This window comes from Pantherophis guttatus, chromosome 5 (assembly GCF_059756535.1).
Source record: "Pantherophis guttatus breed Tessera chromosome 5, ASM5975653v1, whole genome shotgun sequence".
In the NCBI taxonomy this organism is placed as follows: Eukaryota; Metazoa; Chordata; class Lepidosauria; order Squamata; family Colubridae; genus Pantherophis; species Pantherophis guttatus.
The window spans coordinates 49,411,883-49,439,750 of NC_142067.1; the positions used below are offsets into that span (position 1 = coordinate 49,411,883).

A 27,868-nucleotide genomic window follows, 5' to 3' on the forward strand; every position below is an offset into this window, starting at 1 on the left:
TTGCTTCTTGTCCTGCCCTCAGGTGCAGGACAAGAAGAATAGCTTGACTCCCTCTTCTTTATGGCAGCCCCTGAGATATTGGAACACTGCTATCATGTCTCCCCTAGTCTTTCTTTGCATTAAACTATATATACCCAGTTCCTGTAACCATTCTTCATGTGTTTTAGCCTCCAGTTCCCTAATCATCTTTGCTGTTCTTCTCTGCACTCTTTCTAGAGACTCAACATCTTTTTTACATCGTGGCAACCAAAACTGATTGCAGTATTCCAAATGTGGCCTTACCAAGGCATTATAAAGTGGTATTAACACTTCACGTGATCTTGATTCTATCCCTCTGTTTATGCAGCCTAGAACTGTGTTGGCTTTTTTGGCAGCTGCAGCACACTGCTGGCTCATATTTAAATGGTTGTCCACTAGGACTCCAAGATCCCTCTCACAGTTACTACTATTGAGCAAGGTGCAACATATATTGTACCTGTGCATTTTGTTTTTCTTGCCTAAATGTAGAACCTTATTTTTTTTCACCATTGAATTTCATTTTGTTAGGTAGCGCCCAGTGTTTAAATTTGTCTTGATATCTTCTGTATCTTAAGCCTATTTTCTGGAGTGTTGGCTAATTCTGCCAGCTTGAATTCCCCATTTATCCCCTCATCTAAATCATTGATGAAGGTGTTGAAGAGCACTGGGCCTAAAGCAGAGCCTTGGGGTACTCCACTGCATACTTCCCTCAATGTAGATGCAGTTCCATTGATGATTATATGTTGAGTGTGGTTGGTCAGCCAGTTACAAATCCATCTGGTGGTGATGTTGTCTAACCCACATTTTTCTACTTTATCTAGTAGTAGGTTATGGTCTACTTTGTCAAATGCCTTACTGAAGTCCAAATAAATTATATTGACAGCATTTCTCTGGTCCACTAATTTTATCACTTTCTCAAAGAATTCAATGAGATTAGTCTGGCATGATCTGTTTTTGACAAACCCATGTTGGCTTTTGGTTATTACTTTGTTTGCTTCTAGGTGTTCGCTGATTTGTTGCTTGATATCTTTTCCAGAATCTTCCCTGGTATTGAAGTCAGGCTGATAGGTCTGTAGTTTCCTGGATTCCCCCCCCCCCATTTTTGAAGATAAGAACTACATCAGCTCTTTTCCAGTCCTCTGACAGTTACCCGGTGCTCCAGGATCTTTGAAAGATATAATTCAGTGGTTCTGAGATCTCATCTGCCAGTTCCTACAAAACCTTGGGGTGTAATCCATCTGGTCCTGGTGATTTGAACTCATCTAGGGTAGACAGGTGTTCACTTACCATTTTCTTCCCTATTTTAACTTGTGTTCTAATCTGTTTTTTGTGGTACTGTTTTTGATAGATTGGACTGTTTTGTCCTTTGTGTAAAGACGATGAAAAAAAAACCAAGTTAAGTAGTTCTGCTTTCTCCCTGTTGCTTGTCACCATCTTGCCACTTCTTCTTCTCCCAGCAATGGACCAATTGTGTCCTTGACTTTTTTCTTGTTTCTAACATGTTGGAAGAAGCTTTTTTGTTATTTGTTACTTTTGTTGCAAGGCTTTGTTCATTGTGAGCCTTAGCTTTCTTTACTTCATCTTTGCAAGCTTGGGCTATTTGCTGATATTCTGCCTTAGTTATGTGTCCCTTTCCACTTTTATACTTATTCTTTTTGTCTTTCAATTTGTCAAAGAGTTCTTTATGCAGCCATGCTGATTTCTTTTGAGAGCTGTTATTTTTCTTCTTCATTGGTATTGTGCTAGCCTGGGCTTTTATAATCTCACTTTTCAAAATTACCCAAGCTTCTTGAGTTGTTTTCCCCTTGAGGATTCTCATCCATGGAATCCTTCCCAAGCTCTCTTTAAGTTTATTAAAATGAGCTCTCTTAAAGTCCAAGACTCTAGTTTGATTTTGTTCTACTACTTGTGCTTGCATAATGTTGAATCCCAATATTGCATGATCACTTGCCCCCAAGGTTCCTGTAGCTTCAACACCTTCTATCATTTCATCTCTATTAGTGACAATTAAATCCAATATGGCTGATCCCCTTGTTTACTCTCAAGTATGTGTACTCTCAAGTATGAAAACAGTATCAGCAGCAACAGACAGTAATAAAGGAGATTATTTTGAAGACAGTTTCAGGAAGTTGGACTCTTGAAGGACAGAAGACTTGGTAGCCTTGGTAGTACAGTGGTTTAATGCACCCTGTTATTAACACAGCTGCCTGCAATTTCTGCAGGTTCGAATCTTACCAGGCTCAAGGTTGACTCAGCCTTCCATCCTTTCTAAGGTAGGTTAAATGAGGACCCAGTTTGTGGGGGCAATAAGCTGACTTTATATTAATATACAAAAGTATGAAGGCTATTGCTTAACGCATTGTAAGCCGCCCTGAGTCTCCGGAGAAGGGCGGCATATAAATCAAATTAAAAAAAAAAAAAGACAAGTTACTGGGCACAAAAACAGAAGATAAGTCACTGGGAAACCAATTGAAAGAAAAACAACTAAAATGTTTTAATTTGATATTCAATTGGACAAAGAAAGTACAATGGATAACTGTCACCCAAATGATTGCATTCCCCTCTTCCTTATATCTGCAAAATCACTGAGAAAGGGTAAACTGACTTTATTAGCCCAATCTTAGTTTCTGGGTTTGAATCTAGAGAAAACTATCCAACAGAAAACCACCTATTTCTCAACACACCAAATAAGAAACTGCCTATAGTGAGGTCACTGTAGCAACAGAGGTACTGGGCTTCAAACCACATGGAGGAAGGAAATAATGCATCTCTTTTCTAAAAAGAATGATGTATGTTTAATATTAGAGGTGTGATGCATTATATTGTTGATGTTTTGTTTTAAATCACCTCACTATAGCTCATAATTTGTTCCAAAACTTTCATAGTTTAGCCTGAAAATATCTACTTTCCACTGATTGGTTATGGTCTCTGGATAAATAATAGATTTTCCAAGCCCTATGCTAATAACCTCAGAATGTTTATTTATAAAATACTATCATTAAGCTATGGCCTTCTGAAAACCAAATTGTAAGACATGCTTTAGCCAACCATTGCTTTCTTGGTCCCTAAATATTGCTAGCCAATTATTGCTTTTCATAATATTAAGCATATGGAAATCACTTGAAGTAGTTTAACATGCAATTTATCTCTGACTTGCTAGAAGGAAGCATTAGTAAAATAATACAATTTTAGGAAGTAAAACAAAGAAAATCCTCTATGGCTAAGAGTCCTTAATTAAAAGTTTTATTTTCTAAATCAAACTAATTATATTTCCCCAAGTCATAATGCACCAAAGTCATTTAGCACATAATTAAGTTACTATGATTCAAACTCCAACATTTACGTACGTTTCTACAGTTACCTACCATAAAGGAATATATTTTCCTATGAATGGCAAATTACTTAATAAAAAAACTATGAATAGATATATCCACATATTGAGAAACTTCAGTAACATATGCTGGTCTGACTTTTGTTCAACTTTTATTAGAAACATATTATGCAATATTTCTATCTCATCACAGACCTTTCTGTTTAAAATGGCTACTGTGTTCTTATCTGAATGAGTAGAATAATTTTGTTCAATTAGGTGGCCACTACTTGTGGGAAAATAGATTTAGAAAATCCTTACTTTTACACTGCTTTCTGGACATTTTTCAGAATTGTAGATCAGATACATCTGTTTTGGCTAATGTGAAAAAATGATAGTTTTTCATTTCTTGTCTCATATCAATATTTCTAAGTGAATGTGATTACTGTTCAAAGTAAATCACTCCATTCCAGTTGGACAATAGTTTTACTGTCAGCTTAACTGGGCCACAGAATGAAAAGTTTTCATAATGCAAAGGCAGATACAAGGTGAATGGCGGGAGGTTGCCCCAACCCTTTAAGGTTGTTCACAAGGTGGTCATGTTGAAGCTGCAGAGGATCATGGAAGAAATGGATTATCTGGACCCAGATCCTGGATATGGGATGGAAATGGCATTGGTCATACTTCTGATGTTATCTGGTAGGAACAGGACAAGGTAGTGAATCCAGCCTGGCTCTACTTGACCTCTCAATGGCTTTCAATATCATTGACCATAGTATTTTTCTGGAACAGCTTTGGGACTGGGAATGAGGGGCACAATGTTGTCCTGGTTTTCCTACTTTTTTCAAGGCCAATTCCAGTTGGTGTTGATTGGGAGTGAGAGGTCTGACCCCAGCCCCTTCTTTTTGGGATCACTCAAGGATCAATGCTTTTCCATCCCTGTTTAACATCTACGTGAAACTGCTGGGTGAAATCATCTGTCACCATGGAATGAGATATCATCAATATATTGATAATACTCAGTTGTATATCTCTGAGTTAAGCTATGCTGGAACTGCTGTTTTGCAGTGCCTGGAAGCTGTTGAGATCTATAATGGGAGCAACAGGTTAAGGGGCTTTGGATCTGGGCTCTGGTTCTTGGAGAATTACCATCCTTGCTCATGCATTGGGTTGCATGGTCCCAGAGAGATTCTGTACATAATTTGGAGAGTTCTCCGGGACTTACAACTCCTGCTCAAGGAACAGGTGGCAATCATGGCTACATCAACTGTGTGATATGTGCCAGTTATGTTCATTACTGGACCAATCGGCGTATGGCTGGTCATCTTCCATTCTGACTATTCTCTACCTGGCGCTGCTCTCAAAAAGCATCTGGATGCTTCAGTTGGCTCAAAATGCAGTGGTCCACATGGTTTTATGCAACTCCAATTTTGCACGTGTGATCTCTTTTGTGGGATCTGCACTGGTTGGCAATTTATTTCTGGGTGCAATTCAAAGTGTTGGTTTTAAAGCTTTAAAGATCTACATGGCTTAGGGTACAAGTTACTTGATGGATTGCCTGTCCAAAATTACACCTACCCAGCCCACTAGAGCAGGAAAGAGGGGCATGTTGCAGATCCCAACTATCAAGGAAGCACAACTGGTGAGGCCTAGAAAATGGATCTTCTCTATGGTGGTGCCTCCCTTTGGAACATCATTCCCCTGGAGGTAAAATTGGCCCCCACCTTGTTGCTTTTCTACAGGGCCTTGAAGACATAGTTTTGGCAGCCAGTTTGGGAATCCCATTTGGAACTATTAAATGACTTTTAATTTTGTCATTGTCACAATGGGGTGGAGTGGGGGTTAAATTGTGGGTTTTTAACTGTGGGTTTTTAATATTGTATGCCACTGAGAGTCACTGTGTGGGAGTTGGACAACTGTATAAATTTATTTAATAAATACAAACATGCATACAAGTAATGCTTGAGTAATGCTTATTTAGCCAAACACACCTTAAATGTTAAAATATTTGTTCTTTAGTTTTAATAGCAGTGTCCACTTATATCAGAAGCATACCCTATCTCCACTGTACCCTTGAATACGCTACCTCAGGAAATTATAAGAAATTAATTTGTCAGCTCTTTTAGAACAGTGTTTCTCAAACTGGACTTCAGAATTATTCTGCCAACAAAGAGTTGAAGTCCACACATCTTAAACCTGCCAAGTTTGAAAAACACTGCTTTAGAACATTGTGCTAGTAATTACTATAATCAGATAGACTGCTCTGCTGGGAGAGACAAAGAGAATTTTTATTTCAGGTTATGAAATAATAATAGATTTATTTGGTGATACAAATATGGCCTGCTGCAAACATCTGTAGCAGTAAAGAGAAACTACTGATAATCAAAGTTTTGAGGCCAGATTCTTATTTATTCAAGGATTCTCTGGAACTGGTGTTTTGACTCTTATAATCTGTATTCAGCGTTATAGACTTTAGGCCTCTAGATTTAAAAAATGTTAATAAAAATCAATATTCGTTTTGTCTGGGTGGCCCAAAGGCAATGTACACCAAATGCTTTGAAATATTTTCAAAAGAAAAAAACAAAATCCAGATTATTTTAACATCCGCAATGTATCCTTGGTAACCAAACATTTAGAAAGTAGATGAAAGAAAATTATTCTTAGCTCTGACCTAAATTAGAGCAAGCAGACTCTTTTCATTTTCTATTAAGGAAAAGATTAGCCTCTTCATGCTTCTACAAAGCTTTCTGAGAGATATTGTAAAAGAAATGTTGTCACTTTAATATAAATAGTCTTGTAAACATTGGTTGTGTTTAAATCAAAATTACCAATAAAAGGAAACAGAGTGAATGAATACTTCCAAAGAATGCACAGCCATAACAACTATTATATCTCTTATCACATATAGGTGATATATGTTATCACATGTGATAGCTATTATCACATATAGGTAGTCATTAATTTACAACCTTCTTTTACCAATGATTCAAAGTTACGATGGCTTCCGAAAAAGTTACTTATGACCCATCCTTGAAGTTACAACCTTACATCACTTCCATAATCACAGTAGCAATGTATGTTAATTTGGACACTTGGCAATCAGCTCGAATTTATGACAGTTGCAGCATTTTGCAGTCATGTGATCATAATTTGTTACCTTCCCAGTTGGCTTCTGATAAGCAAAGTCATTTGGGAAAGCTGGGTTCACTTAACAACCACATGTTTCACTTAAGGACCACATGATTTTCTTAGCAACCATGGTAAAATGGATATAAAATTGGGTCTGATCACCTGATGACTTGCTTAATGATTGCATTATTTAGCAACCAAAATTCCCATCCCGATTGTGATTGTAATTTGAGGACCACCTATATATCAAAATGTAGCTACAAAAGTCCAGGAGCTATGACACAAAAGGGGTTGCCATTCCACCAAGAAACATAATCTTAATCTTAAAATATATTTCATATATTTCCCCTCTGTATCCAATGTTGCTTCAAAAGGATTTAAATATAATTTCAATTTGTACTGAAAAAAATAATACTTTTCTAGTTAACCCAATTTGAGTATCTATAAGTCTTTGAAATGTGAATTTACAGGTGGCTGTTATGTATAAGATGGGTTGACAGAATCAGAAATGAGGAGGTGATAAGATGCCTGGGAAAGCAAAGGGAAATAATCAAAACCATTAAAAAGCAAAAGTTAAAATATTTTGGACACGTGATGTGACACGCAAAAAAATATGCCATACTTCACTTAATCCTCCAGGGAAAGATTGAAGGCAAACAAGGTCCAGGCAGAAGAAAAACATCATGGCTTCAAAATCTAAGGGACTGGTTTGGACAAAACTCAGCATTGATAAAAATAGGATCATCAATATGATTGCTAGTGTCTGATGACAGATATGGCACAAGAATAAGTCTGTGAATTGGAGGAAAGGACAAAGAGAAAAAGAACCAAGACAGTATTCATCTTTTTGATAGTTTGGAATGAAATTCCAAAGTATAAATGCTGTTGAATTTAGTGAACTTGGTTCCATTTTTGGAATACGATTAAGAATCTAACAATTATTTTCCTTTTTGTTTGTGTTTTCAGTGTTCTACTGAGACTTCAACTACTAAGAAAACTTACTTTTTATGAACTTTTATTTATTATTTTATTCATTTAAATAATTTATATGGATGCTCATCTCAACAAAGCTTCTGAATGATGTACAAAACATTAAAAATCAAACATAAAACAATTAAATAATAAATAGGATCCAGGGTCAAAAAAAAATATTCTCAATTTTTCAAAGTAACAATAAATCAATCGGCAAACCAACCAATTAGCACACTCATTAATCTTTCAGCCCAAATTCCTGTGGGAATAGCCAGTTTTTAAGTGCCTTATGGAAGGCTATTAGTGTAGAGGTCATCCAAATCTCTGTGGGGATATCTATATCGAGCTATCATTACTTTAGAAAACATTATGAAGTCATGGGTTTATTGTTAACTAGCATATTCAAATACACTGAAAAATTGATTGTACAACATTGGATATAATACCTTTAAAAGCATTAAATTATGACTAGTATATTATGAGTCTTTTGAGATTAAAAAGCCTTATTAATCCACTAAATACGTATGATAAAAATATCAAATATTGTTACAGTATATGCAGTTCTGCTGTTCTATTGTAGAAGACAATTACGATAGAAAGCAGACTTAGACAATGTACTCTTTTTTCCCACTCTGTGTTATATAAAATGCATTATTTTGCTTATTTTGGGACATAGAATAGCTTGGTAAACCCTTAAATATAAAAAGAATAAGTCTTTGAATTTCCAATCTCGAGATGCTTCTCATGCAGCCTAGATCAAGAGTATTATCATCTTAACTCTAAGGCCAACAACCTGCTCAGGAAAGAACTCACAAAAGGAAGAAGTATTAATGATTGCAATAGGATATTAGCTAAACTCTGACATTTTAGGGATGAGCATCAGGGTAGGTCATTCTAGGAGCACCAATATTGCCATAATAATTTAGGGCAATATGACTGTTGCTTTTAAAAAGAATGAGTTTCCCAATAGCTGAGGGTTATGAAATTATGTTTTGTATCTGCACTCTGTTGTTCAATTTCCTCTCTTGTTTTACTGTCTTGCCTATGAGCATTTCCCTTCTGTGTTATGTTTGCAATCACATATTCTTTTGTTTTCCTTTGTTCAGTGAAGCATTTTGGCTTCTGCCTTATATGTGTGAATATACCAAGCTTAATATATACACTTTGCTATAATAAAAAATAGTAGTCCTCATTTCTTAAGATTACTTCCAGACTTATTCAATGACTCATTCATGTACACAAGAGATCAGGAGGATGTTGTGGCCCGCCAGTGGCCTGTGCAGATGTTGTGGCTGATCCCGACGACGAGGAGGCTGGTGTGGTGTTGCGCACCAGTGCATCTGGCGCTCACGTCGGACAGTGAGGAGGCTGAAGAGGATGTGGTGCCAGAGGCAGAGACTCAGCCAGGACCTTCAGAACCTCCAGAGGCTCCTTCAAGTGGAGATAGCGAAGTGGAGGAGCCTCTCCTCAATGCTCGAGCACGCAGGGCTACCAAAAGGCAGGAGTGGCTACTCAGGAGGAGGAGGTCTCCTCAAGAGTAAGGCTTGAGGATAATTGGCCACTCCCTTAGCCTATTTAAGTCACATGCCGTTAGTAAGTTTCTTGCTAGAAACAACTTGTAATTATCATCAGAGCATTTTTGGAAAAGTCTTATCATATCTTGTTTTCTGGGCTGGTTGCCAACCTTTGCCGGACTTTGGTTTATTTTTGCTACTTAATAAATTTGATAAGGACCATTGGTGTGTGTCAATATCCTCGGGAATCCAAAGCTGGGGCAGAATAGAGCATCATCTGTACCTGCATATATACAGTACTTATTTCTATTACGTGTCTCTGTATGTATGATAAATACCTACGAAAGTCAAAGAAGTCAAGAAGGTGGCAATCACAATGTTCAAGATTTCTCTTCCCGGGTGGGTCCATGGTTGTCCAAAAAGTCATCTGGGGTCATTCCTAAGTGCTCCCATTCAGATCCTGGGAGAAGCACTATCAAAGAACCATCTTTGGCAGCAAAATCAGCAGTGTCAACTAGCGAAGCTTTCCTGACCTGCTCCCGAGTTGCCATAGGCAGGGGGAATCGTGCCTCACAGCTGCACCAAGGAATTCACACCTCAATCAAAACAAGACACAGCCTAGCCGACCGAAGTCAAGGCCATCTCTACAGAGACCTGAAACAGCTGGAGAGAGTGACTTCTATGACCCATAAAATTGCTTCGCTGGGGAATGTGACTGGTGACACACTCTGGGGTGGAGAGGCAATCAGGGTCAGAGGCAAAGCACGAATTGGGTGAAGCCAGAACTGGCTTCACCTAGGTAGTGCCGACAAGGCGCTCCTGATAAACAACTGGATTTTTCTTGCTAAATGGCTCGAGACTCTTAATTTTATTAGGGCATTGGTCGGAACCCTAACAAGCAGATCATTGGCAGGAGAAAAAAATTCCCCTAGCTCTCAGCAGCCATCTTGGGGGAGGAGTCAGGAAAATTACATTTTATTTGCAATGAGTATAATTATGTAAAATATAAAATGAAGTATATAGTGTACAGCAGATATTATAATACATAATTATTGTACATAATGTATACTTACAGCAACCATATGGCATTTATTATAAATTATATTACTTTATTTCATGAAGCTATTCTTTATTTTTATTAAAATTATTTATTGTTGTGGTTTTGTTCTTGAATTCCCCTTTTCAATTAATTTGTTTTCTATCCTTATTAACCTTTTCTAGAGTTGCCTCTTTTTTCAAGTTTGTCCTTTATTTTTTCAAGAAAATATGCTCACTCTACTTATGCTATCTTAGATTCCAATAATTAGTAGCATATATCGATTGCCCTTACACAAGTAATTTCTACTCTTTAAATTACTTTAAAGTTAAAAATATTGGAGGAAATATAATCCTATAGAAATTGAAAAAATACATAAATAAATCCTGATAAGATCCAATAAGATCTTAATGGAGCATTCAAAATCGGGGGGGGGGAGGAGGGGGGGAACGACTGCCACAACTGCTTGGCAGCAGTTTCAGAAGTAGTTTATTATTGCCTGCTTCTTATGGTTGAGAAAGAATGGCTGAAAGTCATTCAGCTGGTTTCATGTCTAATGGAGGGTGAAACCTTACTCTCTCCTGATTTTTTGTCTTGTGCCTTAAACTACTACATCAAATCTGCTCTCAAATTTCAAATCAGTCTTCGCTCCTAGCAATTGCCTAGACAGGTTCATGCAGATTTCTCAGTAACATTTTCAGAAGTGGATTATCATGGACTTCTTCCTGCCATACTGTACTGGGCAAACTAGGTTTAATCAAACCATTGGTTTAGATGTTGATTTTCTGGCATAACCTCTGAATACATAAACATGATGTAATAGGAAGAAGCAAATTAATTGGTATAATTAAAGATAAAAAGGGAGTTATAGAATCATACATTTGGGATTTAATTAAATTAAATTTGTGCCACAACAGATTGGGGCACAAATATCCCGTAAAGAAGAGCCCAAAAACTTCATGAATAATTAAAAACTGCTCTTAACATAGGAATACTTTTTAAATATATTTCAGTTAGAATCTTTATGTAATTTAAATATTTTATTCCATGACTTGCACTGTAGCATGACCATTTTAATATGATAACTTAAGAGTACATATGAAAATTTAATATGATGTTTGACAGTGTTCCATTTGTGAAAGTAAAAGTTATGATTAATGGGATTCTAACTGTCTGGAAAAGAAATAACTCATGCCAGAGAATTAAGGCAAATTAAAGCTTTATATTGCAAGCCTTGGTGGTGCCTCCTATTGGGGTGGATGAGGAGTCCAGAAGATTTAAAGCTGCCTTGCTTATATCATGCATCTCACTCTAAAATACAACGTGTGGGGAATATCACTGCAAAAATAGCACAATCAATAGTTATACATACAGAATTTTCTATGGCAGCTAGAAATTGAATAGTGCAGCAGCCATTTTTTTATTCCCTGGTGGAGAGACTCCTGTATCTCTACTTAACCTCACTCAGAAAAGGTTAAGATAATGCTGAATGCTGCATCATATAATCACATATCTGAGAATAAATCTTCCTGAACACAACTGTGTTTACAGGATAATGCCGTAAAAGGTAAAGAAAGGACATTAGAAAGTAAAGTTTAATGAAGCATGAAATGCCGAAAAAATAAATCAGCATTTTCAAAGTAGGAAAAAAAGAACATAAAATATTAAAAGAATGAAGACTGTATGGTTGGGCAAACTAATCAATCTTGTGGGGGGAAAAGTCAAAGATAATATCAAAATATTTTAGCATGCTGCAGAGAACAGCAATTGTCTAGATTTTTTTTCCCTTTCATTATTGGATGCCAGTAAAATGTAAAAGTGCCTTATTGGAAAGAGAGCAATCCACCCAACTCCAAATATAATTACTTCCTTTCAAAACTCTTTTGGACCCAATGATAATTGCCTCTTCTAATGTTAATGGAACAGATAATCTTTTTATTGTATTTGTCTCTAGAAAACTATTTTTGTGCATATGAACTAAATGGAACAATTTTTAGTAAAACATTTCTACAAGCTTTTAAACTGGCAATTTCCACACAACCTAAGGGATATTAGTCTATTAAAAAGCAGGCAGATTGGACTATGTACATTAATGATAGATGAAATGTATTAGCATTTACCAATTTATTTCATGCAACTAGCAAACATATTTAACAATAAAAATGTCCTTAATGAATTCTGTTGAGTGTTTTAGTGCCATCCTAGAATATTAATGTAGAAAGATTCCTGAACGTTCTAATTTCTATCATGTTTCTCTTCTTAAATATTCTACCACAAAAATTAACCTAATGTATTATGTGCAGTTTATGAAGCATTTCTCTTAAAGAGACATCATTCTAAAATGTACATGGAGATTTTATTCTGCAGATTATTGTGTGCATTTAATGTACTATTCCAAATGTATTCTTAGTACCTTTGTAATATTAAATTTCAAAATGAGATGTGTAACCCACTAAACAAATTAAAACATTTTTTAAGCAGCAGGTTAGTCTTTTCATAGCAGATAGCAGTATCTTGGCCAATTTCTCCCCAATTTCTCTCCTTCCCCCCACAAAAAAGAAAAAGTTAAGTAAAGTCACACCTAGTTAATGCTTGAATTCTAAAGGCCATGCAAAAATCCCCAGGACTACAATGCAATTTTAAAAATAAATGAATACAACTGAGCATCCAGGATAATGGAATGGCAAAACAATTGTGTATTGTTGCTAAGAATATCTCATGGAGTAATCTTAAAACATGCTCAGCTAAAGCACTTTATTTTAGATTGACAAGATAAAAAGAAAAGATTTACATTTGCCTAAAATTTAACCTTTTACAGTAAACTGTTCACATAACATAGACATGAATAGGAATGCTTAGTTTCCACCCTTATTATTAAAGCATATAAAACATATGAGAAGACTAATACTGTTGTGAAGATTTAATACCAGTTGTTATGTTCAAATTAGTTAACACTTGAATGTATGAAATGTGTTTGTATGTGTTCATATTTTAAATTTAAATAGGCAAGCAGTGCTTTAACTATACAAAAGATGGACAATCTTGCTGAAGAATGAGGAGAGGCAAAACATCTACTAACTATATATACTATACACACACACACACACACACATACCATATTTTCCGGCATATAAGATGACTGGGCCTATAAGACGACCCCCGAATTTTCCTGTTAAAATATAGGGTTTGGGCTATACTCGCCGTATAAGACTACCCCTCTTCCAACGCACACCAAATAAAAATTAAAAAACATCAACTGGCTCACCCACAATGTAAAAGCAGCTGTGCTAGACCCAAAATGGCCCCTGCAACAAGCAGGAACCTCACACAGCCACAAAAAGCCCAAAAACCCAACTTTCACACTTTACACACACACAACACAACACAACACAACACAACACAACACAACTGGCTCACCCACAATGTAAAAGCAGCTGTGCTAGACCCAAAATGGCCCCTGAAACAAGCAGGAACCTCACACAGCCACAAAAAGCCCAAAAACCCAACTTTCACACTTTACACACACAAAATTCCACATACAGCTTTGTGAGATTTTGTGTGTTTGTGTAGTTAGAGTGAAACACTACAAAAACATACTAAATCTCAGAAATCTGCACAAATATTATTCTATTTTATTTTTATATGAAAGCTAAATTTAAAACTTCCTAAACTTTAAATGGCTAGGTCTAAAAAAGAACAACTAAAAAAAACCCCAATTAACTATTTTTTTTAAAGATCCCAAAGGGGAAAAAAACTTACCCAATAGAACAGGAGTCTCCAACCTTGGCAACTTTAAGATTTGTAGACTTCAACTCCAGAATTCCTCAGCCAGCTTTGTTTTGCTGGCTGAGGAATTCTGGGAGTTGAAGTCCACAACTCCCTGCCTGCTTCTCCCTGGCTCTGGCGATCCCAACTGAGTTGCCTGATTAGCAGATCGTCAGGGCTTGGATCGTCAGAGCCATGTGAAAAGAGAAAAGTTTTTCCCTTCCCCATGGCTCTGGCGATCCCAGCTGAGTTGCCTGATTAGCAGATCGTCAGGGCTTGGATCATCAGAGCCATGTGAAAAGAGAAAAGTTTTTCTCTTCCCCATGGCTCTGGCGATCCCAGTTGAGTTGCCTGATTAGCAGATCGTCAGGGCTTGGATCGTCAGAGCCATGTGAAAAGAGAAAAGTTTTTCCTTTCCCCATGGTTCTGGCGATCCCAGTTGAGTTGCCTGATTAGCAGATCGTCAGGGCTTGGATCGTCAGAGCCATGTGAAAAGAGAAAAGTTTTTCCTTTCCCCATGGCTCTGGCGATCCCAGTTGAGTTGCCTGATTAGCAGATCATCAGGGCTTGGATCGTCAGAGCCATGTGAAAAGAGAAAAGTTTTTCCCTTCCCCATGGCTCTGGCGATCCCAGTTGAGTTGCCCGATTAGCAGATCGTCAGGGCTTGGATCGTCAGAGCCATGTGAAAAGAGAAAAGTTTTTCCTTTCCCCATGGCTCTGGCGATCCCAGTTGAGTTGCCTGATTAGCAGATCGTCAGGGCTTGGATCGTCAGAGCCATGTGAAAAGAGAAAAGTTTTTCCTTTCCCCATGGCTCTGGCGATCCCAGTTGAGTTGCCTGATTAGCAGATCATCAGGGCTTGGATCGTCAGAGCCATGTGAAAAGAGAAAAGTTTTTCCCTTCCCCATGGCTCTGGCGATCCCAACTGAGTTGCCTGATTAGCAGATCGTCAGGGCTTGGATTGTCAGAGCCATTTAAGGCTCATCAGAGCCTTTCGGGCTGGTCTGCCTGGTTACAGGAGAACGACACCCGGCGTATAAGACGACCCCCGACTTTTGAGAAGATTTTCATGTGTTAAAAAGTCGTCTTATACGCCGGAAAATACGGTATATAATTTTCTTGTGCACTATACCATACTATAAATATGTGAGGCACTATAGAATACAATATAAATATATCTGTATACTTTGTCTAGAAATTATTCTAGATAGTTTGTCCAAGCAAGGATCAAATGTGGTTGGGTTAAGAATGTGTATTATTTTGCACTACACTTTTAAAGTTGTACAAAGGCTCACTTGGCTGAAAAATCAGTTTAATTCTCATTTTTGACATAGGTATTATATATAAAGCCCAAGAAACCTCCTAACGGCCAATTATTTTAAATGAAGCAATTCCCCAATGCAATAAACCAGTCCAAATGTCATCCATTAAAAAAAAATGTGGGCACAGGTCACCTTCCACAACAACATTTTTTTTTTAAATAAGCAAGGCAATGGTCCTAAACAAAATTTAATTATAATAAAGTGATGCACTAAGAAATTGAAGGTAAAAATCTGCCACTTTAAATCTGCCAGTAAAGTTTAATAATCTTTTCAGAGGCATATGTAACCTTTTTAAAAAGAGCCATTCAAAAATTGGGTGGGAGTAGAAAGGAACAACACAAAAATCTTATTTTTACTATATTTCATTGTAAGCCAATATGCCAGGAATCTTAAAATTGTGATGTGATTATCAGTGACACCATTACTGCATAACTACATTGAGAACAATCTCAGTTGTAGAAGTTCAATGAGGATAAAGATGAATAACATCACCAATTCATCTACCTGCCGATACTAGACTATATCTAAAACAGTATTTTCTATAATAATTTAAAAAACAGTCTACTCTTTTTTACTTAATACACAGTTTATAGAACACTGAATCTATAGTATCTTCCCAGCTGAAAACATCCCACCATTAACATGTTCCAGAACCAATTATAATTGTTTGTACTTTCCTAATATTTAGCCAAAATTTATTTCCATCAGATTTCATGCATTTTGTTCTATGAAGCTACGGAGTGTAGAATAAATGATAATTTTTCATGTATTTGAAAACTGACCTTAAGGTTTTCCTTAATCTTCCATTTATTGATGTCCTCTTTAAAAGCACTTCAGTTTGTCTTATCTTCCTTAAATATATATTGGAAAAATTGTATAATTATGGATTGTCCCAGAAATTTGGTATTGTTTGAAATGTTCATTTTATTATCTCAATTGGAGATAAACAAATCTTGAACAAGTCTTTAAATAAGAGTCAACAGTGTGCTGCAACTGCCTAAAAAGCCAACCTAGGCTGCATTAACAGAGGGATAGAATCAAGATCACATGAATTGCTAATAGCACTTTATAATGCCTTGGTAATATCCACTTGAATATTGCATCCAGTTTGGGTCACTGTGATGTTAAAAAAAGGTGTTGAGACTTTAGAAAGATTGCAAAGATGATTAGACAATTGGAGACTAAAACATATAAAGAATAGTTGCAGGAATTGGGTATATCTAGTTTAATGAAAAGAAAGACTACTGAGTGACATGATAGCAGTGTTGCAATATCTAAGAGGCTCATAGAGAAGAGGGGCTCAATCTATTTTCCAAAGCACCTGAAGGCAGGACAAGGGGCAATGGATGAAAACTAATCAAGGAGAGAAACAACCTAGAATTAAGGAGAAATTTCTTGACAGTTAAAACAATTAGTAGAACTGTGAATTGTGTGAAGAAATTATGCTGCTCCAACACTGGAGATTTTAAAGAAGAGATTGGATAACCATTTGTCTGAAATGGCATAGGGTTTCCTGCTTGAGCAGGGAGTTGGACTAGAAGACTTCCAAAGTCTCTTCCAACTCTGTTATTCTGAATAGGAAGAAACAATCCAGAACCAACAGTGGAAATATTCTAGTACAGGGGAGCTGAACAGCCAGAGCCATTCAGTTTTGTCAGGATTGAGCTGAAGTCTATTTCTTCTCATCCAGATCTAAGCAGCTTCTAGATACTAGGACAGTACAATGACAGATTTACCTACACATCCTGGGATTGTACAGGTAGGTAACACCAGAATATTAATGATAAGAAATATCGAAATGATTAATGGCTTTACCAATGATTTCATATGGATGTTGAACAAGAGAGGAGAGAGCATTGAACCCCAAGATTTCCCAGATATCAAATATTTCTATTGGGAATGCCAGAAAAGTACTGGTTGACTAAATTGTCTACCCAATATTAATGCATACTGTAATTTATTTCAAAATTGTTTATTCCATAACCTACTATAGCACTTAAAATGATGAAATTATATTGGGCTCTGTCTTGAGGTGGCTTTGGATTTGTAAGCAGCACTTTTGTTCACACAAGGATGGAAGCAACTGATTTTCATTCTCTATAGCAGGAGTCCCCAACCCCAATCCATGGACCTGCATTGGTCTGGGCCATGCAAACAAGTGAAGCCCCATCCACTGGATGCAGGCAGCACATGAAACCATGTCCCCTCCGGTGAACGGAAAAACCTCTCTCCATGGAACTGGTCACTGGTGCCCAAAAGGTTGGGAGCCACTGCTCTATAGCAGCATGTTTCAGAAGTTCCACCAATAAGGTGCACTTTTCAGCTAATTTGGTTAAAAAAAGAGAACAGTGAGTAATATTATGCTCTCCACTGTGTGGTTATAAAATCAGTGGATATAATCTGATAAAGAATAGATATTGATAATATAACATTGTAAATTAAAATACAATTGAGTATTAATAGAAATACTAACAAAATATTAGCAGTTCCTCAAGAAGCTTGAGAGCCATGCTCTAAAAGGTCGTTAACCAAAATTGGTTAACTACTCATCTTAACATCATATCTTTGATATGGTCAACCATATCCTTTAGCTCTGTCCACAAATGGAAAGAAACCTGATAGCAACATTGAAATCTTCACAAAACCAGAAAAATCATTGAATTTTCAAATTACCTTAAAATCACTGGATTGATTTATCTATTCCCATTCCTCTAACATGTGACTACCGTCCAACCAATATTCACCAAATATCATCATATCTACTTTGAAGCTAAGATTTTGTGTTGTAGTGATTATTTTTATGAAGGTGGCTCTTTTTTTTTTTTTTGCTTGTCGGAAACTTACAGACTTCTGGACAAAATTCACATAAATACTTAAACAATATTACTATGTTTCTTTTTGGATAAAAAAGCAGCTATAATGAAGCTCATTAGAGAAGCACATTGCAGTAATTAAGATTTTGAATTGACTGGAGGGAAAAAAAACTATCAATGCTTAAATATGTATGTGGAGTACTGAAAGACTTAGTAGGTGTCATTTTTCACACAGATTAAAATGTGAGCTTTTGCAAATATGAGTGCAAAATGAATTAGTGATGATACTTTTAAATTCTATGAGACTGAGTGCAATGTTTTCAGCACAAAATGGAAAAAAGCCAGAGCAAAATGTGCAGAAGCAAGCACATTGCGAGTGAAATTCTCTATTGTTCTACTCAAGCTGGACACAGGAGCTCCTGAGGAGAATTCAAATATATTGAGGCACATACAGTATTTCATAGAACTGCTGCAGAAAGGAATGCTCAAGCCAAATAACCAAATAGACTTTTAATAACTATTGTCTGATATAATCTTCTGTTCTTCCAGAACAAATACCCTACTGTCTGTGTCTGTGTGTCTGTTTTAGCTATTTTTCCTACATCTTTAGTGCATAGTGTAGATAGGAATAATGAATCTGTGGCCTTCAAATATTGCTAGTTTTTAACTTTTATTATTCGTGGATGGTTAAAGGTCCAAGCAGTTGAGAATGGTAATCCAACATCTGGAAAGCCATTGAACTGAGATGTTCTTCACACTCAAAAGACATGATAATCCTGAATGTCACTCTCACACATTAAGTGTAGACAGAAAAGAGTAAAGTAAAACTAAATGCTACAACCCCGTTTTAAAAACTTGGAGAAATTTAAATATTTTCTTTGGATCTTGAGAAGAAATTAAAGTAAGTGACAAGTGAATTGCTTTGAGGATTCTGTTTTGTAGCCATCATTCTTCACTTGATGGAAGTGGTACATTGTAAAAATTATCTGAAGCACATTAAATAGAGTAGGTTGATTTTAAAATATTTAAAAGAAGTAAATTTATCAGATGTTAAAAATCCAGTCAATTCTTTTTCAATCTCTTCACTAAGTTTTAGTTAATGCACTTTTTGGCTGGTATTTAAGTAAATATTTAAGAAAGAAAGAATTGTTTCAGCATACTGAAGAGATAGTGTTGTGACTTGTTTTTCATTGAGGAGAAATAGTGTTTAATGGATTGCCATTAGTTACATGGTTGGACTCAAAATAACTCAGCATCAGACAATTATGGCTGATAATTCTATTACAGCAGAGCTATTATATATAATATACTAAGACCATTACAGCAAAGCTATTATATATAATATTAAACTATCCCTCCTTTGGACTTTATATTCTGTATATTATAGGAAAGAAGTATTGAGGCATTTTAAAGAAGATCTCCTTGTATGTATGGAAATGAAATAAAATAAATGGAACAGATATTACACTCTCCACGATTCTCAAAGCCAAATATTAGAGATATATGAAAAAGAAGGTCTACAAATATTTAAGACTACAGTTCAGGGTTTTTCAAACTGTGAGATACATGTACCTCCCCTGGGGAAGTGCAGACAAACTCCAGAGGAAGCATGAAGAACCTATTAATTGCATCGTCTCAATAAATCCACCTTCCCCAAAGTTTCATTTTATTGTTTTTTATCGCTCATTTATCTTCATTTTGATGTTTGGATTTTTAGGGAAAGTGTTTACATTAAGATTATACTTAAGGAATGTGTGATGATAAACATTTAGGAATGCTGCGATAGTTGTACAACCCACCATCTCCATATGGTTGGTGTAGTGTAATTAGGAACTCCTTATTGTAAGGAAAGTCTGTATATCTGTTGTTGCATGTGTATAAATCCCAGGGGTATGTCTACAACAGCACCCATATTTGAGTCTCGCTTCCCCTTTTACAAAATAGATAATTATGCGTTCAGGTTCTTGTACATTTGTTATATACTGATCTATGGTAAGTAAATGTAGGCTATTAGCCCAAACTGAAAATGTCAGATGCCATTCCTTAGGAATTTTTGCACACGTATATAAATATTTACAACAACATACAAATTGTGGTGCTCAAGATGCCTGTAACAGGATCTATCAGAAATTATGCATTAAAAGCAGTGGTGGGATTCAAGTAATTTAACAACCAGTTCTCTGCCCTAATGATTTCTTCCAACAACCAGTTTGCCAAACTGCTCAGAAAGTTAACAACTGGTTCTCCCGAAGTGGTGCAAACTGCTGAATCCCACCACTGATTAAAAGATCAGAAGTTAAGCAGATAATGCACATTATTGTGTGCTGCCAGAGTTGGATTGCTACTTTTGGAGACTATACATCAAATGCAACGAAACAGCCCTACTTTATTTTAACTATATCAAAGCATCTAAAAAGAGTATTTTAATATATGTATTGTTTAATTTCCAAACAATCTTCTATTTAAGGGTTTGTTTATTCAATTTGTTGCTCATTTCTTCTATCATTAATTAATTCCTCTCTGTCTACTAACCTCCTTGGTGACCACTGTCTTGCCAGTTCCTATCTTATCTGAGGACAGACAAGATTAGAGACATTTTACAATGAACAGCATTCAGGAAAAGTAAGTAATTCATAGATTTTGCTCTGTTCCAGGGGCAAAAGTCACAATAGAATCTATAACATATTAAATGGTTTAATTAAAGAATTTGAAAATAGCAGAAATGTTCCAGCAACATTGTTGGAATAGTTAAGAAAATATTAAACTTTATGGCCCGAAAGCCATGAAGATAGTGAAACTGTTTCTTAGTAACTGTTTGACAGTATTTCTGACAGTAAGAACAATCAACCAATGGAACAGAAGTTGCCTTCAGAGGTTGTGGGAGCTTCATCACTTGAGACTTTCAAGAAAAGATTGGACTGCCATTTGTCAGAAATGGTATAGGGTCTCCTGCTTAGCAGGGGGTTGGACTAGATGACCTATTAGGTCCCTTCCAACTCTGTTAATCTGTCTGTTAAATTAATCCCAAATGAAGCTATTTTAAGGCCAAAGGATGCACAGTAAAAACATATTGCTCAGCTATCCCTCAGTGAAGCAAGATTTTGGCAATTTAAAGGCATGCCCAGAATTGAAAGAGACCAATGGGAAATGATTAAAAAAAAAACTGAGAATAGAAAATGTCATTTCTCCAATGCCTTATATCACAAAGCATGATGATATGGCCTAAAATTTGAGACGTTTATAAAGTTACAGTCTTTTCTATGGTAAATGCCAAACTGGATTATATTTCAAAACCACAAGATATAGTCTCTATTTTCTGGAAAAAATATATGAACCTCTTAATAGTCATATAATATCTGGACTGAAAAAAATCATATATCTACCAATGGCAGCAAAGAGTTTGAATTTTTTATTTTGCTGACACCTAGTACTGATTGTATATATTTACTCAAAGAATTTTGTCTCTAGTGATAAAAGAATTGGGATCAATTACAAATTAGATTAAAAAAAATTAAAGTTACCTATAAGATATAAAGCTCTAGATGATGGTCTTACCAATCGGTCCCAATTTAAGTGGAATAAGGCAACAGTTGCAAAAGGCATAAATGAGATTAGGTTCATATTATTTGCCTCTGTGCATAGTGTTTCTGCCAACTACTCACCACAAATAGGTTGTGAAAATGTAATAACTGTAAATGTTTTGGGCAGAGATTTTCCAATAAAAAAGTATTACTAAATCCTATTTTTTTCCATCTCTAACTTACTTTACTAATGCGTAATATATTACAGAGTCCATCATAATAAGTCAGTTACATGTACATCACTATTTTTATTTTATTTTGAAAAGAAACTGTCAGCAGTTGCTTTTGTATGATTTTCATTTTTTAAAACAAAATTCTATTTCTTACAAAATCAAATCTTAAGGAAGACATGAACCTGAATTCAAATATTAAGGAAGTCTGTTTTCAACCCTATTTTAAGTTCCTTAACAAAAATTATTTGAATTCTTTGTTTGAAGGTTTTTAAAAATAATCTTTTTCCCACATGTTCCCTACCAAATCGTGCTGTCTCAAACAGCACAATTATATGTATAAATATGTTTTTGATAAAATCAAAATGAATGAACAGTGCGGAAAAAGTAATCTAACTTGGTATAGACTTATAGGGAAAAGGAATTAGTATTTAATTGCAAAACCATATAGGAAGAGGACCACATAGGAAGAGTGAATGAATTAAAAGGAAGGGAAGATTGAGAAATTCATAGTTGGATAGAATTGATAAGATTCTGAAAAGAACAGAAGTGAGGTGTCTAAAAGAAAAAAGGCACTCTGTGAAGCAATGTTTAGTGTGAATATGTTCAAAGCAAGGTAATTTGCAAGGACAGAAAGGTCTGGAGAGGTATTGTGAATGACACTGGCGTAAATCAATTTTATGTATTCTTCTCTTTTTCTTATCTCACACCTTTCATTTATTTTTTTTAGTATTTCTTATTCCTTTTCTGAGGAGTACCTAATGTTGTTTACGCAAAAAGGGAATATTTATGTATGCATGGGACACATATTTCAACTGAGAGCCAGAGAAAATACATATTGATGTTCTTTTCCTAATCATGCGATTAAATTCTAAAAAGAAAGATTCAAAATAAATGCATCTTAGTATGTTGAAGGGCACTGCATCTGAATACCATCAGATGGAAACTCTCCTTCATAGAAAACAAAGAAAAAATTAGCAGAGCGTTAATTAATTTTGGAGTGACCATGAGCTGTTAAATGAACACAGGTGGTATTCCTCAGGGGAGCCATTTGTAATAGATTTTAAATTAGTAAGAGGGAAGCATCAGCTTTAAATACTTCTGAAATCTCACAAGTGTGAAAGACTTCATACATCATAACTAAAATAATGGGAGGTGATTAATAATTGTCCTTTCACTAAATGAGTTGCCAGATGCATTGACTCTCAGGTGTAAAAATAAGATTAATCCAGAAAAATCTGACTATCCCAAATGCATTTATCCATGTTTAACCCATTAATGCCCAGATATTACTTTGGAGGAAATGCTTAGCCCCCAATCCCCAAAACCACAATTATCCACCAGTATATATCTAAATTTATAACCAATTTTGTAACTGTCCAGACTGTTATACATTTATGAACAAATACTATGTATAGTAAGGTGGATGAACTAAAAAAGCCTTTTGGTTCACTCACACAAAAGTACATGGAGAAAGGGCTACTTCAGATAAACTGAAGTAAATTGTAAAATAGAAAAAAATGGTAAGGAAAAGCCTGAATACAAGACATAGTGAAAAGAAAAGTGAGAATTCTTTGGTCACCCCTTAATTCTTTATTTGTAAGAAGTAGCAACATTTTCAAATGTACATAATTAATTCCAAATTAATATTCAATTAAATTGGCCTTTTCTACCAATAATTAAAAAAAAGCATAAGCATGAGGAAAAGGGTCTTATAGTATACAGGTCTTTTTGGCATCGTTGCAATTGTTAAACTTTATCTCTATGGTGCAAAGAACATTGATTCGCTGCCAACTGTTATAAAAAGGCTACCATTTTACGCAAATAAATAAATAACACATTATGCTTTCAGTGTTGTTTAGAATAAAAGACTTGTTAAGGATACTCAGATTCTAATTTTAGAGCTTTTTAGAATGCTGTTTTTTACATTTTATCATGATAATAGTAATAATTGGACAATCCATACCCATTGAATCAGTCTTTCAGAGATATTTCCTTACCTAAACAGAGAAACAGAATGACCGGGACAAGGAAAAAAGCAGTGGGGCCAGGAGTTATTTCCAACTACCTGTCAGCATGAACTACCTGTCCCTACAGCAGCTGATGGGGGCATCAATCTACCTGACTGCCAGCAGCTGAAGAAGGGGCTGGTCTACCTAGTCACTAGAGTGCTACGGTGGAACTAGTTTATTGAACCTCCATTTGGCAGTGTGACAGTGCAGTAGCACTGAAGCAACCAGACATTTTCTAAATTTCCATCCCACATTTGACAGTATCAAAAGCTGGTGAGACATCAGGTCTCCTCCTCCTCCTCCTTCTGCTCTTTTATAGTTAGAAAGGAGGTATTTTAATTAGGCATAGAGCTTCTCAATATCTGTGGGACAATGAGTCTTATTTTAACCCATAGACGAAAAAATTAAACTTGAAACAATTGTATCATTTTTAATTCCACTAGGATAACTCTCCAGCCATACCCTTGATTAATTTTTTAGGACTGCCAACGAACTAATGATTAGTTTTACCTTTGATGTGCCCCTGTCATAGCCATTCTAACAGCAGTAGTGGGTGCTATAAGTCATAATGACACAAAAACTATGACCACATGCAATGATATCCACCATTGCCTCCTCTGATACCTTCCTATAGATGCTCATTTAGTCTAGCAGAAATAAAGAAAACATATCTGCAGGAAGAAGTTCTACAAATCAGTTCTTTAAGCAAAATAATTTCAAAAACAAACAAACATGCATTAAGCCTGGGATGAAAGTTTCATTGTAAGATAGCACTTAGCTTTTAAATAGCATGTTGAAATAGAACCAGAAAATGTTATTTTCCAGGCAGAATTTAAATAAAGGCTACTGAGATTCTTTGTAAAGGTTTTTACAATACTTATATTTGGCATTTCTTTCTCTGGTGCTACTTTATTTCCTAGGGGTGTGAGCGAACAATAGAAAACAAAATTGAAATAGCATTCTGATCTGAGTTTGAAAGAATAGAGTAGAAAGAATGGAATGAGGGATTGGACCTTGCTGTAGGGCATCCTAAGAGGGTGATTAAACTGCAGATATTTTTGTTTTTGTTTGATTGTTTTACTATTTGATTGTTTTATGGTTATGTTTTATAGTTATTGATTGTATTGCTATTGTGAGTTGCCCGGAGTTGTTTAAGATGGGTGGCCATACAAATTTTTGGAAGGAAGGAAGGAAGGAAGGAAGGAAGGAAGGAAGGAAGGAAGGAAGGAAGGAAGGAAGAATAGTTCCCTCTTGTTAATCATGAGAGGTGCCTCTGGTAACACTGAATTAGTGTATGTGTCCTGAGTTCATAAACTCAGAAATAGCACTAAGGAATAGCATATAAATTCAGTTTGGAACTTGGATGGATGAAGCTAAATTCATAAGGAAGGGTGAATAGCTAAAATAAAGTTGATAGGTTGAGATAATGCAAGAATACTCTTAGTCTGAAGAAGGCAGCTGAAATTAGGAAAGAGACTATCAACAACAGAACCAATCATTAGATCGGGAATTAGGTATGGTCTCATTTATGATTTCATTCTGGATGAGGAAGTTGAATTGGCTTATATAACAAACTAGAGAGATGAATTAAGTGTGAGATATATATTTTATATTGTATCTTAAAATCTATGTTAGTTGTCCAAAATCACATTTGTTCAATAGTGAAACCATGCCAGAATTCCAGACAAAGATTTTCCTTATATGTAAATATTTGTATTTTGTACAGAAGTAAAGGAGAGCCTATGGTTTTTGGGTGCTGAATATCTAACTAATCTTACAGATTCCTGGCTAAAATGACCAAACATATTTAGACTTAGAATTGCTAGACTATTCCTAGGCCTAATTTTTTGGGCTAGTTTGGAGGCTTATAGTACCCATGAAAACAAATTCATCTCAGGAACAGCACATGCTCGGTCTGTTTCCCTGGCTTGGATGGAGTTCAATGGAGAATATCCCTGTTGCAATCCCATTGTCATAAACAGAGCACTATCTGGTAAAGGCTGAATTTATAGCCATTAAGCATAGACTGATCCATCCAGAAAGGCAGTTGAATCCAGTGGCTTTCACAGAAGAAATAAAATCTGTAGATTCTACAGGAAATCCTGTCAATACTTTGGTTAAATTCAACAATAAGGAACTTACTTAACATAATTTCCAGTAACCATCCTCTCTAAACTATTTCAAAGTCAGATCAGGCCCAAGATCTACAGACAAATTCTGTAAGGTGACAATGGGAATAGCTAGAATATAGATGGCAGAACACTTCCCACATTCTGACATGATACAATAAGCTTGTTTGTGAGCCTATACTGTGACTAATCGACAGAAAAAAGATGGTGCATCTCTGCTTATGATCACATTTGTACACTCTCATGGAGCTGATTTGTACAAAGAGTTAAGATGCATTCTGCAATCTCAATGAATGTGTAATTAAAATTTTCCATATTCTTGTGTGATAGTTTCAATTTTTAAAAAATTAATTTAATGAATTTATGTATTTAACTGTATCTGTTTTGTCAATAAAAAATGATGTGACAGTGCTTTAAATTAATAGCCTTAAACAGAGGTGTCCATATGTGGTAAAAATGGATCAGTTTCAACTGTTAACTCCTGACAAAGCGGAGAAGCTGCTTGGGGCTGTGAGACCCCCTTATTAAACAGATTTTAAAGAAATATTTCCTTGGACTTTCAGAAATGTATTACTACAAGCCAGTATTTAAGTCATGGCTGAGGAAGTTAATAAAACAGCTGTTGGCTTTTCAGTTTTAGTCAGTCCTAAATGAAATGGGTTATAGGCCTATTTATAGGATTGTGACTCAGTTGGTAGACCTTGATCATTTAGTGTCTTTTATTACCATTAACATGTCGGTGGTTGTTTGGACAATGGAGATATTGTTTCAGTGATTCCTCTTCTACATGATAGGAAGATTACAGATGGCATAACTCAAAGCCTAGCACCCTCCCATTATCTGGGAGTGTTATCTTCATATTGTCCTTAAAGTTTTCTATACATTAATGTTTGTCTATACCAGTGGTTTCCAACGTGGGGCCCAGGCCCCACAGGGGGGCAATTTGATTTTTAAAGGGGGCAATTTGAAAATGAGCTATCAATTGAATTTTTAAAAGCCTGCTAATTGTTCCTATATATTTGTGATGAAACAGCTCTATTTCATTTACTTATTGTTGTCTTTGTTAAAGTGCATTTTCTAGGGCCTGGTCTGAAAAGGATATCCCAGCTGGGGGGAGGAGGGAGCAACTGCCAGCCAAACAGATGTGTTCCCACTAAGGATCATGGGACTGGCAGAGTCTCTCTCTCTCTCTCTTTCCTGTGGGCTTTGCTGCTGGGTGATTGCAGGGAGAGCTGACAGAGTGGATGGCTGCTGGGGGAAGCCCAGCAGTGAGGATACAGAACCAGGACCCAAGTTTAAGTAAGAAATTGTTAGATTTACAGTTATTTTTAGTCTGTGTTTTCCCAGGCCGTGTTTTACAAGACTTTTCCTCTCAGAGCCATGCTGAGCCTGGGCCATGCTTGCCAGGCCTGTATGATTCACCTCCACCTACTGAACTACCAAAGCATTTCCCCACTAAGCTGCAGGTTCAAACCGAGTGGGTGAGTCATAGGTTACAAACACCCTTTCGTTCATGACAATCTTATTATTCATAAATTAAGCTAAGAATGTTTTTTAAATTTCCCTCTTTCTGCGCCATCTTCTTTTAGTAGTTATTTCTTTAAATAATTTGCATCATTTCATAAATTTTTCTCACATTTATTTCTTTTAATTACAAACCCTATGCATAAAATGAGTAGTGCAAGCAAAAAAAAAAAGTTTGTCAGTATTCACAAGAATATTTAAAACTTGGCTTCATACCCACTCCCCATGATGAATGGTCACCTTTCTGCCTCTTATGCCAACAATGCTTGACCAACGAATCAATGAAACAAGGTCATCTTAAGGTGCATTTGAAGGCGAAACATAGCGTGTATGTAAATTCAGATTTAAATTACTTCAGGTCTTTAAAGGAGAAGTTTGAAAAAAGATCAACAATAAAGTCTCTGTTCATTGCACAATCTGTTACTGTCAGTCGTACTCTTGAGGCTAGTTATGAAATTTCTTTACTCATTGCTAAATCTGGAAAAATCATACTATAGGGGAGGATTTAATTAAACCATCAATATTAGCATTTCTTAAAACAGTTCTGGAAAAAGATGACAAAGATGTGAAAGCC

At 35.9% G+C, this 27,868-nt stretch overlaps 1 long non-coding RNA gene across 1 annotated transcript in view; it reads left to right on the forward strand.

Moving 5' to 3' along the window:
• The window catches only part of LOC117671127 (uncharacterized), a 41,417-nt gene extending 21,878 nt beyond the window's left edge, over positions 1 to 19,539 (forward strand). Inside the window, exons 2-3 of the long non-coding RNA XR_004592783.1 lie at positions 16,756 to 16,824; positions 19,266 to 19,539. This is a non-coding gene — a long non-coding RNA (uncharacterized LOC117671127). The remainder of the gene's footprint in view (positions 1 to 16,755; positions 16,825 to 19,265) is intronic.
• The last annotated feature ends 8,329 nt before the right edge of the window (positions 19,540 to 27,868 follow it).